This window comes from Condylostylus longicornis, unplaced genomic scaffold (assembly GCF_029603195.1).
Source record: "Condylostylus longicornis isolate FDR11 unplaced genomic scaffold, ASM2960319v2 ptg000084l, whole genome shotgun sequence".
Classification (NCBI taxonomy): Eukaryota; Metazoa; Arthropoda; class Insecta; order Diptera; family Dolichopodidae; genus Condylostylus; species Condylostylus longicornis.
Genome location: NW_026578052.1, coordinates 8,121,470 through 8,141,459, shown reverse-complemented (window position 1 = coordinate 8,141,459; position 19,990 = coordinate 8,121,470). Strand labels below are relative to the sequence as shown.

Genomic DNA, 19,990 nt, shown 5'->3' with positions numbered 1-19,990 from the left:
TTTCAGGCTGAAACATACTTTACTAAATAGAGTGTGTAGAAGGAACCTGGACAGTGGAGCCGAAACTACTAGAAAAATGCTATGATGTTCTTGGCGTCTTTCTTAGGTGTAACAAGGTAACTTTTATGTGGGTGTCAGGGTATTACGGTATATACGAGGGTTTAAAAGGTGATGATCTCCTAAGGCGGGGAGCGACAACTCCTTATATTGGACTCCTTTTATTATGTAAATACAAAGCTGTAGTTCAGCCACGAATAGGATACTTCTGAAGGTAGTTCTTTTTGTGATTCCCTTCTCAGATAAGAAAGGGAATCAAAACCGTCTAATGGGCGTCGAACTCTACGGGAGAAAAAATGTATGTACACAAAAACCACCAAAAACTTTCAATTTTCAAAAAATTCTTAAATTTTCACAGCTTATGTTTGCAATTTCACAAAATTGGCTTCCCCTAAAAGTATGCAAAAAAATTAAAAATTTTCATACAATGAAAACTACCAAATTTAATTACATTTTTTGGTTAATAACGCCAAATTTCTCTGAAATAAGGGTAAAAATTAAGTCTTTTTAACTTTCGTAAATTTATTTACTTAAACTAAAATTAGGTATGTTTTAACTTTAACTTAATACACACGTGTACCGGATATTCAAATTTTTTATACATATAAAAAAAAAGTAATAAATTTTTTACAAACTTATTTAAAAATTGTTTAACCAAATATCAAATAACCTGAAATAATCCTAAAGGCTTTCCGATAAAATTATAAATATAGCGAAAAATAAAAATTTTGTTTAAATTATTTGGAATTCTCTAGAAGGATTTGTACAAAATAAATAAAAACAAAAACAACAACAGATTCCTCAAGGTTAATTTTTAATTTATTGAATTTAAAATATAAAATGCTTACAAATTCATTTATTTATTACATTCTTAAATTTATTTTACAAATCCTTATCAGCAGAATGATGCAATAAAAACCTGAGACATCTAAAAATTCTTAAAGGTTACGTACAAGTTTATCAGTTCAATTAATTTTTTATCATAAAAGCAATATGAGAAGATTTTTTTATTAATAAAATAAAAATTTTGAAAAGAAAATAATTTAAATAATAAATTAAGGTCAGATTATTCCTTTAAATAATATAATTTTTCGGATGAATCTTCTGAAATAGTTATATAAAAGTTCTAGAAATTTATTTTAAAAAACATGAATTCATTGGAAAAGAGGGAAATACGTAACATAAATAACTTTAGAGCATACTTAATAAATTTTATGAAGTCAGTGTTGATATTTCTGCTGTAGTAAATTATTTAAATTCAAATAATTTGAATAACGGAATTCTTGGAAAATCGTGAAATTTATAAGATTTTGAAAAAATTATTTTAAAAAGAATATTTAAAGCGAGTTCCAAGGAAACTGTAGTTTCCATTTAAAATTAAAAGCATTAGAATAGCAATTTACTTGATATTAGAATTTATATCTCGTATAATTTATACCATCGATTTTCAAAATGAAATTCGATTTGTTTTGAAAATGTGTGCCGAAATAATACTGCAATAAACTGCTCCCAGAGTTGTTTTATATCAAAATTCTGTTATACAAGAGTAAGAATGAGTTATACAAGAGTAGGTGGCATAAGTGTTTTATTCAAAGAATATCGTACGTTTGAAATGTTATATGTTTGAAGTGTTATACGCCTACTGTGTAATATGTTTAAAGTGTTATACATCGTTAAAAGAATGGATACCATGTTAAGTGATAAGAGTGTCATACGTTTGAAATGTTATACATTTAGAGTGTTATACTCCCAAAGTGTTATACGTGCAAATTGTTATACATTTTTAAAAGAACCACTACCATGTTATGCACTAAGAGTGCTATACGCTTGAAACTTTACATGTTCAAAGTGTTATACGTCTAGAGTGCAATACATTTAAAGTGTTATACATCTTTTAAAGAACCACTACCAGTTTTACGGCACAAATTAATTCATTCTTCGATAAACGAAAACTGATATAATAAAAATATTCATTTCAGTTCGTTTCGATTTTACTTAATATCCTGCAGGTCACTACTGCCGAAAGTTTCTGTTATATACATCGAAAAATATTCAAAATTATGAAAATTTTAAAATCAACAATCTATTTTAAAAAATTTATATGCAGATTGCTGATTTAATTTACAATAATTGGCGAAAAATCTGAATTTTTTTTTCGGAAAAGAAGTCTTAACGTTGTTTATGTTATTGCAAAAAAAAAAAATAATTCATTTAAAATATAAGTACTTAGCCTCAAGGTTAAAATTTATTGAAAATAATATAAAATTATTTTCAAATAAAATTTATAATAATATGAGTTTAATGAGAATTTCAAAATATTTTCATTTATTAAGAAAATTTCATGTAAATTTAAATGACTAAAATAGTTTAAGGCAATTTACAAATTTTTTACACATAAAATTTCAAATATTATTAAATTTAATTATTAAAGGAATGAATTTATTATCTTAGATAATTTATTTACAAATAATTGAATAATAATTTTATAATGTATAAGAAATTTATGATATTTCAGAATTTCTGGTAGTAATATTGTGTAAAATTTTAATTTAAAAGTGAAATATTATGTAAACGGAAAAAAATTAATATTATAATTTTTTTGAGATAGAAATTTAAAATTTGAACCAGAATTTTCCAGAATAATTTTTTTGCATTTCATTAGCAGTTGATAAGATACTTCCATACAAATCAATAAATATTCCATTCTTAACAACCCCTTGTTTATTGTAGAAAATAGAAGTGTAATAAAAAACGCAAAACCGATTTGCCATGAATTTTGTAAAATATGAAAATAAATATAATAAATACATAAAACTGTTAATGAATTTTGACTTTGTATGACATGAAAATTCCAATCTGCGTATTAACAATGCATTAAATAAGAGTCAATGCATTTAATGGGTTGAATAGGTTAAAGCATTATAAAAATGATCCTACTTGTAGCAAATTTCAATTTTCTCTTAAATCACAGCATGATTTATTTAAAATGAATGACAATTTTGGTACCACGGCTTTCTTAACAAAAAAATTTTAAATTTCTTTTATGTGAGACTTTGTGTAAGGAAAATCACATAATAAATGAAGTAAATAAGTTCTACAATAAGCCCTATTATCAATAATTTTTGAATTTTTTTTCTATCTCTTGAATTCAATCAGAAATGACAAAATAACGACCAAACACAAGAATGTACTACAGCACCTCTGCTGAATACTTGATCTTCAATATTTATTTATTGCCATTTTAAAATTTATTAAGTTACAATAAAATTTGATCCTTATTTTTCTAACTTTAAATTTTTTTATTTTTTTTTTTCGTTTTTGTTATTTTTATGTACACATATACACATATACTTTTTATTTGTATATTTAAATATAAATCTCTCATCATTAAGTCAATAATGTCCTTAAACTTTTTTTTTTTTTTTTTTTTTTCATACTTTTGAAATGTTTCCAATTTTCATATATTTACTGGTTGTATTCCAAAATTACTGTGTGTATAATTTTACTTTTTTTTTTTTGGTAAACACTCTAGGGAAGAAAAATAATTTTTTTATTTTTTTGCTATTTTTGTATTTTTACTCTTTTTTCTTTCTTATTTGTTCTCATTCAAAATCTAATATATTAGAACATAATACCTATAAACACACTTATACTGTAAAATACTCGTATATAAAAATCACTTAATAAGGGATCAAAACTCTCTTGAACATAATAACAAAAAAAAAAGAGAGAAAAACAAAATTTTAAGACAAATAGGGAAGAATGTTAAGTGAATCGGAAAAGAGTAAAAAAGAGAAAAAAAAAAAAGAAGAGAAGAGAAAAAAAGATTAAATATAACAATAAATATAAATTCACCTGTTTCATACCATCATTGGGGGAAATGAGACAGAATAAATATACAAAAAAAAAATCATCACAAACAAATTTCCTTACAACACGTGTTCAATAAATTGTCAAAAAGGATTTTTGATATCAAACATAGCAATAACAAAAATTTAAAAAAATAAAATTATTATTAAAGAATTCTCACTCTTCCACGCCACCATTTTACCGCATCTCATGATATTGTTACAAATAAAATGTGAAAGAGAGACTGTTATTGCTTCTAACTAAAATTTGTTTTTATATATATAACAATGTTATCAGCTGTTATACAAGATTTAATGACAATACCTTAAAGAGAGCTCATATATTATATTCTATTTTGCCTCGTGAATTTCTTACAAGGATAATGGTAATGTAATTTATTCTATATTATATTCTTAATATCTTATATTTTATTTTCTCTTACTCTCTGGAATGCTATCAATACATAAGATTCTCAAAGCCGTTCTCATCTCTTATCTTCGTTATTTAATATTTTCTTTTATTATTCTTTCAGTTCAATAATATTTTTTTTTCTCCTTACATAACCATAAATCAAAATACCAAAAAAAAAAATGAAACTTCAATATTTATTAAATGTATACAAAACGGATTCGAAGGACTTTTGTCCCCAAAAATATGCAGGAGAAAAAAAAGCAAAAAAAAAAAAATTTTTTAAATTTTTTTATTATGAATTTTCAATTAACTGAAAATTCTGTTTTAATTTCATGGTTGATATGAATTTCGGCAATATACGATGAACAGGTATTTAACGTGTATTATCAGTAATATAACAATAGTATACTGAAACTGTTATATTAACTTCAATATTGTATCAACTACTGTTCCAAGGCATTATGTAAATTAGAAAAATTTGAAAATCAAAATTAAATCAATAAAAAATATTGACAAACAGCGGTGCGTAACATTAAACTAACAAGAGATTAAATGCTCAATAAACAGAATTCGATTTTCATATACACAACCACATACGCAAATAATATATAAAGCAAATTTTCAAAAATTATTTTTAAATAATTTCTTTGGAAAATTTGCGTATTTTTATTATTTTACAATTTGTGTTCATTTTTCTTCAGAAATGCCATAAATGCTTAAATAAAATTTATCCTAAATTCTTGGATTCAAAACAAATCAAAAACAAATATAAATTGCGTTTGATTTTACATTCGTATACGATAGGTATTATGAATTTACCACCGAGTCTATATTACCGAGAGAAAATATTTAAGGTACAAACATAATTTATCAGCGTTCAATTTGATTTATAATCTGGATATTAGGAATAACCGTAAAAGAGAATTCTAAAAACTGGGCGGTTAGAGAAAGGGCATGTGCGTCAGCTCAGGTAGGTACAAAGTGCAACCGAACAAGTGTGCAAGCACGAGCCTGAACCCATATTGCTCAATGTTTCAAGCTGAACTACATGCAATAGGCACCTGCCTCAGTAGCGAATAGAAAAGAAATACAAAAATCGCATCGATATACTTTGATATTGTAGAGCGAAAAAATATAGTTTCAGTGCTATTCTTAATTTGATTTCATAGTGCAAATATTTCAGAATGGATAACACGGTAATATCGGTGGATTCTCATTTTTATTGAAGGCACATTCAAACATACAAATATAAATTAATGTACACGAATTCATAAATTGATTATTAATAATTTATTAACAAAATTATTGACATTTTACTCATAAAAAAAAGTCTTCAGTCTTTACAAATAATTGAAACAAAACAAAAAAATTCTACAGTCTAAGACCAAAAACTTTGAATTAAAAAAATTCATAAAAAAAAATTAAATAAATAATTTCCAAGAAAATTCATTTTGCTTAAGAAAATTTCCTAAAATAGAGTCACAATAATATTGTCATACAAGAGAAAAAAAAAATGTCCTATATAAATCAAATGGGACTCAAGAAACAATTTTTAGAACTAAACAAATTTTTCTTCAACAAAGGATATTCAATCATTCATATGTAGTGATTATTTTCAAAAGGGAAAACAACACTTTTTTCTTCATCTAAAATGAAAACAAGAAACAATAATAATCTCAAGGATATTTTCTAAAAATAATTCTTCGTATTCGTTCTAACTTAATCTTTTAGCCTAAAAATGAATTACACAGTTGATTTGATGAATTTTTACTCTTCAAGATGACAGAATTTCAAGAAAAGTTATAAAAAAAATATATTTTTACTTTAATCTTTTTTCTTAAGGACTTACTTGCTTACGAAATAATTCAAAGGAAAAAGTTAAAAAAAAATTATTATATAAGTACAAAATTGAATAAAAAGTATAAAGAGTTGTTCTAAAAATTCAGAACATTTTTTTGTTGTGGGGCACCTGTAAATTTATATCCTTCTTTAATTAAATATTCTTATGATCTTCATTAAAGAAGATCCTACTAAAATTTTCGTTAAATTACTAAATTGTGCTATTTTAAGAAAATATTATTAAAGCTAATTTAGAACATAAGCATATTTTTAATGTTTTCCATTTATTTTAAATAAATTTAATTATAGGAACCGAGAGCAAGGGTATTTGAACTCGAAACCAAAATATTGAAGTTAATTTTAAAGAATTTTCCAATTTAAATGCAATGCTGTAAACCGCAAGAGATTCTGACCTTAAAGAGTTCTGTTTAATAAGAAATACCAGCTGAGAAATGCTTGAAAATGCTGGCTAGAACAATGCTTTAAATAATCCCATTGCGTTGAATTTAAAACGATAAATTCTTCATAATAGTGTGACGAAATTTTTTTAATTCATTTTGAATTTTTTTCATTCAATAACCTTATTAAAACCTAAGTAACCAAAGAATTCATTATTTCTACTTGAAAGAATTTGAAACCAATTTTCTCTGAATTTCTAAAATATTAGATTCAATAAATTCAATTAAGGATTTGCACACTGATAACATACAAATCCAAACACTATACACACATATTCAAGTATATATATATATATGTATATGTATATAGGACAAAATCAAGTAAATACTCGTAAATATTTTCATTTAGGATTTTCTCTCGTTTTGAGATTTAAACTTATTTTTCTTACAAATAAAAAGCTTACCGTCTTTAAAAGATTTAACTTTGATTTTAACTTTTTATTTGTTAAAATTAAATTTTATAATGTAAGTATCTTTTTATTCGAATCTATTTGTGTATATAGGGTGTCCAAACTCCAGTGGTAATTCCGAAACAGGATAATAGAATTGGTTTTTGTTTTTCAAAATTATTGAGCCTTTGAAAATGGGTTCTCCTGCAGAAAATTGTTAACTTAGAATTTTACGATTAACTAGGAATTGAATATTTAGAAATTTTTATTAATAATCAACTGGTTAATTATCTAAATTTTGTAGATTCCAGTTCAAGTAACTCAATGATCTCTTATAGAAAAACGCTTTGTTCATCATTTTATAGCCTATTTCCTATAAACTGCTTGTGATTCCCTTTTTGAGTTTATAGGAAAAAGGCTGTTAAATGAAATTTAAAAAATTATGTCATGTAGAACAATACAATCGGTTAAATTTTTAAGAAGATGGTAACTGAATTTCAACTCAAAAAATTGAAAATTTATAATACCTTACTTATTCTTTTTAATATTTGCCTCTGTAGATATAAGTTCAAACTTGTATTTTTAATTTATGATTAATTTTACACAATTTTCAAAACACTTAACAGTGGTTCTTCTTTAAATACTCTGTAGAAATTAGCAGCATTTTTCTTATTCATATTTATAATTGTTTAGGCTTATATATCATAAAAATCAGTACAGTTGTGTTCATAAAAATCGGGACAGCGTGAAAAATTGTTATTGTTGTTAAAACAAAGAGGTAAGGTCTAGAGTTGTTCCCCCCTCTCCTTCCCCTCTCATTATGTTTTTCTAATCTTTCAGGTCTTACAGTTCGTTCTGTACAGCCCGTAGCTTCAAAATTTTTTAACAAAATTTGCAGTAGTAATCGTGTCTCTTCTTAATCGTTTTAATTCTTCTCGTAAAGGCAATCATTTCAAAAATTATAATAACTGATTTTTATGCCGATTGTAATTTTGATATTTTTCTAATTTATCCTTACTATGTAACTGTTTATATTAATACTAATGTAATACGATGCGTGTGCCTTATTCTTATACTTGCCCAAAAGCTTATCTAACATTACGTCATATATTAACAATGATATGATCTACGTCTTCGTAATTACCTAGTAAAAATTTTTTCTCCCTGAAAATTATGTGTCCCAATTTTTATGAATATTACTGTATATAATCTATTAATAAATAAAAATATACTCACCATTTATTTATTGATTTGAGTCTCACATAACTTTCACTACTGCTCTTAGTTTGTTTTATTTTGTATAGTTAGAAAAATCTTTTTATTTTCCATTTAATACAAAATCAAATTAATGTGAAATTTATCAATGAATTGATATTTTTCCTCTTTTATGTGTTGATCGTATGTAAGTATTGTACAAAATACATATGTATGTATCCGCCTCCGTGAAAAATTTCAAAAGAAAGGAAAAACGAACAGGACAAGAATTTTTTTGAAAAAAATTTCCCTGAAAAGAAAATATTTTGAAAAAAAAAAAACATGTATAAGTTTTTGAGTGACACATAAATAAATATACAAGTACAAATTTATAAAGAGAAAAAAAAGGAAGAAAAAAGGATATTTTTTTTTTTATAAATTATTGTAAAAGTACGTACATAAATAACATTTTTTAATAAAATTTTCTTTAAAAAAAAACATATACGGTATTTTTTTTCCCCCAAATATCCTTCAAGGACATATTAGAATTTTTGTTTTTTTTTGTCGATATTCACTTTGATTTTCTATTTTGTGTTTTGGGCACGTCATGTAAATTGTAAAAATAAAATTCACAAGCAAAATTTCTATGTATGTGTACGAAAAATGTATGTTTGTCGAACTTATAATTTAGTTTGATTTTATGCACTTAATATATTAAAAAGTTAAAAAGTAATAAAACTAAAATTAGATAGAGAAAACAAATATAGAAAGAGAAAGGAAACAGAAATAAAGTATGGAAAAATAATAAAATAAAAAATTATAAATTTCAAAAGAATTACAAAATAGGATTTTATGATCCTTTTCATTTGATTCTAATTCAAAGAATTCCATGTATTTACCAAAATCCTTGAAATTGTCTAGTGTTGCTAGTTTATTTATTCACTTATATAAATTGTCTATTTTACGATATTGTGTATTCTTTCGATAGTGAATCTATTGTAACAAAAAATTGCATATTTTATTACATTCATATATGTAGGTCGTCTGGACCAAATCCCCCAGGGAATATTTTATAAAACTGCAGAATATACTCGAGAGACTCTGGCTCAGACGACTTCTTCAAATTATGTAAGTCGAATGATGTTAGCTCTTTAAAGAAATAGATAAAACGTTAAATATTTTTTGGGAAACATTAGTTCATAAGAGAAGAGATCATTTGAATGGTTGCTAGCTGTTCGATATTGTGTTACGAGACAAAAGTTACGACACTCAATTATGTACATTTTTCGATCTTTAGAAGGGTTTTATGAGCAATAATTATATCCTTTTGAGTCACAGTATTTTTATAAATTTATACGATTAAAGCATATTAGAGCAAATAATTGGATTTAGATTAAGATCTACTTGATTGCCTCACAAAAAATTACTTATAACAAAATCTGGCTGCTTGCTTAATAAATTATTAAATTTAATGACTATATTAAAATTAAAAGAACAAAATTATTTAAAATGAAAATTTAATTTATATTCCAAAAAACACAAAATCCTCTCTTCGAATAATTTTAATTCAATTTTCTTCTTTAAAAAGATGAAAATCATGTATACACACAAGGTGCAGACACTTAAAAATTTTATTTAATTTAAGAACGAAATGGATATTATGCATAATCCAATACTTATATTGGCTATATGTAGATGTATAATGAAATTTTAAACAGAAGTAAAATGGTCCTTAAAAAACACGCTCACATTTAAGGTATATTTAAAATACAAGGTATTTAATTTCATTTAAAATGTGTTTAGGCGTGTGTATAGTGTCTTAAAATCTTAATAAATAATCACTTTAGAATTTTAATTTATTCAAATAAAATTCTAATTTTATATTCTTTTTTTGTAAAATCTTTAATACTGAATTAATTCAATAAATTAAACAAAGAAGGATACCCAAAAAAAAAAAAATTATTTTTATATCACTTGATTGTTTCGTAATTTTTTTTTTTTGAGATTTACCAACAAGTTAAATACCCTCATTTCATTCAAAGTCATAAAATTTTGTGAAAACTTTTTTTTTTCTCAAAATAAATAATATAACTTTCTTTTATATAAAATTTCTTAATGTCAAATTACTCTGCTTTTATTTATTAGTATTTTTTAAAAAAAAAATTCTTGAAAAAAGTACTTGCTAGTGTCACTATGGCCGTTCGTCCACCATTGGACTCGTTCACAAAATTTCTACACTTTTAAAGATTGAAAGCTAAAATTTCATAGAAGATTTGTCAAGAGCATTCAAGTTGTCACCTGCCGAAATTTGTGAAATTTGAAATTTTGGCTCTTTATATTTCTGAAACTGCAAGCTTTTCCAAAATTTATATAAATGCAGAAAGCTAAATGTAAATGCCATGCCATCACAAAATTTAATTATTTTTTGTAACTCATGCAATTAACCCTTAAATTCGAGCATTATATTAACGCCTTTTTTTTCATCCTAAATTTATGCAATATTTAAAATATTTCAAAATACGAGTGAAAGTAGTTTTATTAATGTAGTAGATTCGCTTATTAAAGGGGAAAGTGCTATTTTACAAACCAATGTTTTGACCCAACTTTATTTTTTATTAACAATGAATTTCATTTCTATATCTCAAAAAGAAAAACACTAAAAAAGAAGACAAAACAAATTTAAATGACAGAGGCATTTTAACTTCTTATTAAATACACATTCATATATATATATATATATGAAGATATATGTACATACATGTATTTTATTATTATATATTTATCATTTAAAAACATTTAAACTCCATTATGTACAAATTTATCTTACGCTACATGACACACTACATACTATGCCCATGCCAAATAAAAGCTACACATTTCTCAACTATATATAAGAATATTAAAGCAACAAAAGCCCAGTATCGTATACACAAATCTCAGGTTGCCATAAACATGAAAAGGTAAAAAAAAAAAAATAATAATACTACCTCGGCAAAAAAAGAGAAAAAATAAAATTAATTTTGTTTTTCATTTTTTCATTTTTTAAAGTAAAACGTCAGTAATAAAAGAGACACAAAAACAAATAAATAAATATAAGGATAAGAGAAATTAAAGACAACAAAACGAGAACACAAATACAAGAAAATAAAAATGGCGAATTACTGATTTAAGCAAAAAAAAAAAAAAGAAACAAAAGCATAAAGAAAATGTCATATAAATTAACTTTAAACTGTTCTCGACATTTGAAATCAAAATGAATTGTTTTAATTTATTTTTATGATCATCATGACCAGAATAAAGAGTAGGCCCTTCTGTACATATGCTTGTGCATATTATGTATGAAGATTTGTGCATAAATAGCGATATTACAATGGTTTTAAGTATACATGAATAGAAATGATAATAATCGGTGAATTTTTATATTAAAAACAAGTAAAAACGTTTCAGTCGGTATAAACCGATTGAATTATACCCTGCCCCTTTCGTTATTGTGTAGCAATCACTCGAACCTGTGAAATCATTCTATAGAAACTTCACGGACATGTCTGACCTGGACATCCTGGCTATAATTGGACATCCGACTGCCAAGTTTCATGAATCTGACCTTATAATTTTTCCAAATATTTAAAATTAGCTTTTGGAGTTGTATGGCAAGTATCTGAATCTGTCAAGCACTTCCATCAAAACTTCACAAATATATCTGATCTATAATCGGACACACAACTGCCGAGTTTCATGAATCTGATTTTATCATTTTTCCAAATATTAAGAATAAGCTTTTAGACTTGTATGGGAGCTACTCGAACCTGTCAAGCAATTCCACTAAAACTTCACAAATATATCTGATCTATAATTGGACACATGACTGCCTAGTTTCATGAATCTGACTTTATTATTTTGCCGAATATAAAAAATTTGCTGTTGCAGTTTTATGGCAGCCACCCGAACCAGTGCAGCTATCCCATTATAATTTTTAGAGCATGTGTAGAATATAATTGGACACATTTATACAAAATTTTATATTTATAGCTTTATTAGTTTTTGAAATATTTAAAATAAACTCTTGGAGTTGTATGGCAGCTACCCGAACCCGTTGTCCGACTTAGTCCAATAACAATAGGGTTCGTCCTTGGCACAAAAGAAAAAACTTGTGAAAGTTTGGTGTCGATTGCATTATTCGTTTTTGAGTTATCGTGCGATCGGACGGACGGACGGACGGACGGACATGTCTAAATCGACGCAGAATTTTACGCTGAGCAAGAATATATATATATGTCCATACAGCAGATGACTCCTTCAAGTAGTTGCAAACTCCATACCAAAGTTAATACACCCTTCACGAAGTGCAGGGTATAAAAATAAATTAGAAAATAATATACATACACATAAATAATAAATAATTGCAGGGGTATTGGAACTTGGCACTAATAAACTGAATATTTGGCAGTGTTACTGTTACTGCTAATTTTTATAATAGTACCGTATTACCGTCACATTAATTGCCTTTATCATTACTCTCAATACTCTTTTTAAAAAAAATCTCTTTTGATTATTTTTCTCTTTATCATATTAATAAAAGACTCTCTCTCTTTCTCTCTGTATACTATCATATTGTATTAGGAGCTCATAAAAGCAATTATTTCAACTATATAAATTTATAATTACTGCTTTGGTTAAGAAATTTCAGAATTTTTTAGTTTCAATATAGACTTTAAATAGAGAGCTCTAAAATTATATTATTAAATAGAATATGCTAAAATTATTAAATTATAATATTATAGTATATTTCGAAAATTTGAACACAATCACTTACTATTCAATAATTTGAATATTATAATGGATTTTTTACTCATTTGGTTGTAATTCAGTTAAAGGGTGACCAGTCCACAACTTAAAAATCTTATTGGAAGAAACTATGAAATACCTAAACCACAAATTTCACATTTAATAATTTTACATTGCAAATACAAGCAAATCATCATTGTGATTACTTTTTTCTGAAAATTTACTAGCCATTTTAAACTAAGAAAAATCAAAATTTAAAAAAATTTCCTCTTCGTACGCTCTTTGAGCTCAACATGTAGCTCAAATAAAAAGGAAATCAATTTTCTCTAATAAATAACATTGAAAATCCTTGTCATTTTTCTCATTATTCCAAAATAAATTAAATTAAGCACAATATAGCATCACATTTTTATCCCCAAAAAAAAAATATCAGAGATATGATGAAAATAATTTTATTTTTCCATTTTTAAATAACCATAACATTATTGAATGTTCCTTTAAATTTTCATTAACTTTAGAACCACTATATGTACTCATATATATAAAATTTTATTTTAAAATAAAAAGTATAATATAAAAATTATTGAAAAAATCTTCTACATATAATATCCTTCTTCAATATAAAAAATAATAAAAAAACGAAAAAGTGCAAGGATATAGAAAATCTCTCTCAAAGTAATAAAGTTATTTTTGAAAGAACACTACATACTGCGTCTCTTCTATTACCTTTCTCACAGTATCTCGACGACATTCTCATTCTCATTTTTTTCTAGTGCGTCTCATTCTCGTCCTTTGTCATCGTCGTCGTTGTCAATAACTCAAAAAATTAGACCCAAAATGTAAGTTATATAACAAATAATATGAGGGAATAAAAACATTTTTTCTTCTTCTTACTTTTCTCTTTTTGTCTTGTGTATGTTGTATCTACTAACTTGCTATCCTTATATATTTTGTTACTGTCCCACAGAATTGTCTAAAAGTTATAAAAACACGATTTTTTTTTTAATAATAATAAAACACCTTTTCTTCTTTTAATGTACCAAAAACAAAATAAAAAAGCAGGAAAATTTTAAAGAAATCCTTCGCAAAAAATAAAATAAAATTTCGCAAATGTGATCCTTATTTTGAAATTTTATGGGAAAAAAATAAGATTTTCTTATTGAAAGAATAGTTGACATTGATATAAAATTTTAGTAATTTATAATATTGTAAGGGAAAATTTGAAGACGTCATTTTAAATAAAATTAAAGAATACTAAAAATAATCTAAATCTCATATATCTATACCTATTTATATACATAGTATGTATGTATGTATGTACATAAGACAAAGTTTTAAAATTAGTTAAGCATAAAGTTTTATATGACCACTTAAAAATAAAATATGATTACGGCTTACATTTTATGTTCTTATATACAAAATATTAAATTTTATTATTTTTAACATAAGAGATTTTATTATAATCTTTCAGTTTCCTCCAAAAATATGATTTATTTAAAAAGTTATGAAAGTTTTTTATTAAAGCCATATTACATAACATATGGCAACCATATTACATAACATTAAAAATAAATTATTAATTATTTTTTGTTTTCATAATATTTTTACCAGATGCACATATTGTTTTAGTGACTTCAATTTAAATATGGAACACATGCAAAGAAGTGTACAAAATTTTGATCCTCAAAGAGAATCGCATTATCCTTAAATCGAATAAATTAGTCATATACCAAAGATAAGGAAGTGAAATCTAATTTACTTCTATATTAAATTATAATATTACCTAAATAACATTTAAAATATTTTTTATCCTTTGCAATAAAATTTAATTTACGTTTAATTTTATGCAATTATTTCCAATATTTTTATTCTAATTAAATTTAATTACAAAAAAAAAATTCTGTATTCATTTATTTTTTTATTTTTCCTTCTGATTTCACATTGTGTAATATTTTTTATCAGATTTGCTTATGTGTTCAATAAATTATATTGTACGATGTAGCAAAAACAGAAAGAGAATTGCCGTGTATTTTGAATTTAAATTGGTTCTTTTAAGTATGAAGCTTGGAAATTAATAGTAAAAATATGGTAACTATTAGGAGCAATATGGTTGGCGTGAATAATTATTACTCGTATAACATTCCAAAATTAGATGAATCTGTTTTTTAAACAAGTATTTACGCCATTGTGTTAAGTTTTCTACGTTTTTTTTTTATGAAAATGTTGAATTTTTTACATTAAATGTAAACATTAAATGTAAATTGTGTTATTTACATTTAATATAAAAATTTTGAATTTTTTAAATTTTATATGAAAATTTTAAATTTTTTACATTTTACCGTAAACAACATCGGGTTATTTATGTTTAATGAAAAAAATTTGAATTTTTTAGGTTTTATATGAAAATTTTGAATTTTTTACATATTACGTAAACAATATCACATTATTTACATTTTACATGAAAATTTTGAATTTTTTACATTTGAGGTAAACAATATTCTATTATTTACGTGTTATATTAAAACTCTTGAGTATTTTACGTTTTGAACGGAAAATGTAGTGTTTTTTACGTTATTTACAAAAATGTTGAATTTTTTACATATTACGTAAACAATATCTGGTTATTTACGTTCTACATAAAAATCTTGAATTTTTTACGTTTTTCATCAAATTCTTGTAGTTTTTACATATTACGTAAGCAATAGCGGATTATTTACGTTTTATATAAAAATCTTTAATTTTTTACGTTTTTCATGAAAATCTTTATTTTTTTCATATTACGTAAACAATATTAGATTTTCAACTTTTATATGAAAAAATTTAAATTTTCATTGGTCTTTAGAATGTAAAAAATACGAAAATATGCACCAACAATTTCATTATATACTAAGATTTATTACTCAAATATTTCTAAATAAATTTTAAGCGGTCAGTAGCAAGAAAACCAAAAAAATATAAAAAATCTTATTCCTCTATACACTTGATCTAATTTCATTTGACTCAATAATATAAACCCTATATAACCTTTAAAATTAATCCTATATAATCTTTAAAATATATCTGATCATAAATCTAAACGTAAATACACATACATATCTATATACGTTTATAAGATTGCGATACCATCTCCTATAATACACAAAATATTTTACCCAAAAGTATATATAGGAACTTTTGTTTATCTTTACATACCAACCATGTTTATAATTTAACGAAAGAAAACTTTGTTTTTTCCCAAGAAAATTGCTTAGCTTAAATTGGTAAATTTACTAAATTAAACAAAAATTCAAATATAAACACATATTACATACATACCTGACATTATATGTAAGTATAACAAGTATCGAATATAAGAGAAATTTCATATAATATTGAAACATGTTGCGGTTCTGTTAACATTATTGTTTTATTCAACATTTAAGGTTTTAACAATTGGTAAAAATTTACGAAAAAAAAATTAAAGTAAAAACGAAAACCCAATACATTCAAAAATAATGTAAGAAATGAGAAAGAAAAATACGAAGGATAATATCCCTTACAAAATGTAAAAAGAGAGCAAAAACAAAACAGGACGAATAAAAGTTTTCGGTATTCTTTGGTAGAAGAAAATATCAAACTTCGATATTAAAAAAAATTTGGTCTTTCCAATTGAGAATTAAATTTAGTTAGAGATTTTTTTCCTCTTTGGCTAACTTCCTTTTAAGGTATTTAAAGTGTATTATAGCTATATTTATTCTGTTCCCGCTCATTTTTAATTTCAAGAAATTCATAATTCTATTCGCACTAATAAAATATTTAAATAAATAAGGAAAGGAAAATTTTTCCGGTTGAATTTTCATATTTTAACGGAAGTTAAGTTTAAGATGATTTCTCTTTTTAAGGGTAATGTTAAGCGGTTTAAAGTTTAAACTAAAAGAAGAAGTGAAACAAAACAAAATTAGATTAAAAAGAATTTTATAAATTGAGAGGGCCTTCTTTTAAAATATTCAGAAACTTCTCCCTAGAGAGAAAACTTTAGAATTACGCGGAGCTTATAAAAACATATGCCATGCGAAAATCGATAACATTTTGAATTATTTAAGTGAGTAAAATAATTAGGTACCGTACTCAGCAGTTTGAGAGACGTGAGTAAGATGTATGTACGTAACATATGTTTTTGAAAGCGTCATCTCTGAATATTTTACTTATATTATCTTTCGGACCATCTTTTCAGCCCTGTATTTCTTTTAAATACGATAACCAAAAAAACAATTCAATTCACTTAGATTTTTTAAAATTTATTATCGAAAATATGTGGCACAAAATTGAATTATATATAATCGAAAATTTTTCCTCCCAGACATTTCAGTTAGGCAATAATTTCCATTCTACAACTTTGTTAGCTTCAATAATTTTATTATACAGCAAATAGAATATAGTTCAAATCTAATAAATATTATGAATTTTCTCAATTGATTTTCAAATTCAAAATGGCTACAGTTTTATTCAAATTAAACTGTTATACAAAATGTATAACTAATTTTTTTAGCTTATATTCTTTTATATCCAATTAATAATGTCAACTATATCAGAAAATCTTATTTAAATTTTAAAATTTCAATTTCATATTTTTAATTTGCACAGTTTGGCTCTTTAAGGTACCTATTTAAATTTCGAAATGAAAATTAAGGTATAACAACAAAAAAATATAACGATTTCAAATCCATGGGCTGATTTGATTGCCTGCGGTTATAAGAAAAAAATATACAAAGAAGTTCATATAATTGATCAAATTTATAAATTTTAATAAATTTTACTTGAAAGAGATAAGAGAAACGTTTTAATACACCCAATAATTAAACACGCCCAATCAAATAGAACACAATTTTTTATCAAATTATTAAAGAAAAACTAGCTACTGTACGCAATTTAAATTTGAAAAAAGTCATTGAAGTGAAAAATTTTAATAGACACAAAAGAAATTATTTTGAAGACAAAATTAAAAATATCCCTAGTCTGTAATAAAAACAATGTAGGTAATCATTCCCAAAAAAAAAAAAAAATAAATCTTTACGGTTCATTAGAGAAAAATTTTAAATTCAAATCAATTATTTTGCCAATAGCAATATTGTAAATAGATGACTAAAGAAAATAACCATTTTCAACTTGAATCTTAATACATCTTATACAAATTAACACGTTTTCAGAATTTTCACCACAAAATTACAAAATATCATAAAACGAAATCTTTAGAGTTCATTGAACGAAACCTTTTATAATCACCCAAATAAATATTCTCCTACTCGCTCCTACATACAAACAAAATGTCATCGTATATATTTGACCACCAGAATCCTATTTATTTAATTTACATTATATTTTATTAAACATACTAGCCAAACGTGTTTATTTACAGTCGGGACAAATCTAAATTTTTACTTAATGATTGCTATAAAAGTTTTATTCAAGGATTTTGGTCACCTTGTCACTATATTTTTTTTGTACACATACACATTTAAGGTCAAATTTATCAAAATATATGAAAAAAACATTTTGTTATAATTTGCCAAACTTTAATCACCAAACTATTCAAGAATAACAAAAACAAAAGCAATAAGTGACTACAATACATTTGAGAGGTAAAAAAAAAAGGTTGAGTTCACTAATAACTATTCGAGTCACGCACCTAAATAAATACATTCCTTACCTATAAATTGTCAAGCCATTTAAAAAAAAAACAAAACAAAAGTCGGGTGAATAGTTGGTAAAATATTTTTTTATGGTAAAATATTATGAATTGGTTTTTCATTTTTGGTTTTTATATACACCACTATTTCTTTCTTATTTAACCAGTTTAGTTTGATATTCAGTTTGGTGTTTTGTTCATAAAGCATAATATTCTTGCTTTAGTGTATGCACATCAGGGCCGGATCTACCAATAATTCATAGTAAGTATTTTCAATAGGCGCCGGAAAACAGGAGGCGCTAATGAAAAAATTAGATTTTAAAAAATAAAAAATTTATAATATTTTAATAGTTAATATCGGAGATCTAGAAAGATTCCTCAATAGAATCGCGTGGCTTGGATAACGTAAACGTAATCACGGGTTAGTGGTAACTAAACGGCACATTTGAGCTAATTCAAGTGCGGTAGAATTGCTGCACCTGACACGTCAACCGACCAACCAACCATTTACAACAAAATTACCCTAATAAAACGTACCTATATTATACAAACCTTGAATAACAAAAAGGTGAAAATTTGATTCCAGGCTTTAATTTTGTGACTAATCTTCCATTCAGCATGATAAAGTTACAAGAAAATTATTTATTATGTGCATATGAATTAAAAAGGGGAAAATGAGCGGGGGGTGCTTTTCTGGAGACGCGCAGGTCGTCAAACAAGCCAGAACCGGACCTGTTGCACATAAACGCATATATATACAAGGCATGTTAAATGGATATGAAATTTACAATGACATTATAATTACACCAGTTTCACACCTTTTTGGAATCGGTTAAGAAATGTTGTTATGAAATATTTTACAATAATATTATTCAGTAATACTTAATTAGTTAAAAATGTTTTAGCACAATTTGTATGTATATGAAATAATATATTACATTTGAAAACTGACAATGCTCTAAACTGCTCCCAAAATAGTGAGGTGTTCATTTCAAATGAAGCGGTTAACTGTCTTTAAGTTCTGCTAAACAAGAGCTTTACTTATATAAACGAGAATAGATGAAAATCTAGACAAAGATTTCGATATAATTGCACTCTTCTATATACTGCAGAAACTCTTATGCTTCATCATATACCCGCTCAAATATGGTTTTAATTCGTGATTGTCCATATCACTTCAAATTAGATTGTGCCATTCTACATCATTTTTAAAATTCAGCTTTTTATATTTGATTTCCTTTAAGCTTTTTATATTGTTTCTGCGTCTAATATTCAAATCGTCTTTTATGGCATTCTAGATTCTAGTTTTTACAAAAATCTTCAAATTTAATGAAATACGATCC

The 19,990-nt window shown here is 25.0% G+C and overlaps 1 protein-coding gene across 1 annotated transcript in view; it reads right to left on the bottom strand.

The window, feature by feature from the left end:
- Positions 1–8,417, bottom strand: part of LOC129613618 (GTP-binding protein Rhes) — a 91,674-nt gene extending 83,257 nt beyond the window's left edge. Inside the window, exon 1 of the mRNA XM_055527748.1 lies at positions 8,240–8,417. The gene's annotated coding sequence lies outside the window, so the exon portion shown is untranslated. The remainder of the gene's footprint in view (positions 1–8,239) is intronic.
- Positions 8,418–19,990: the final 11,573 nt, after the last annotated feature.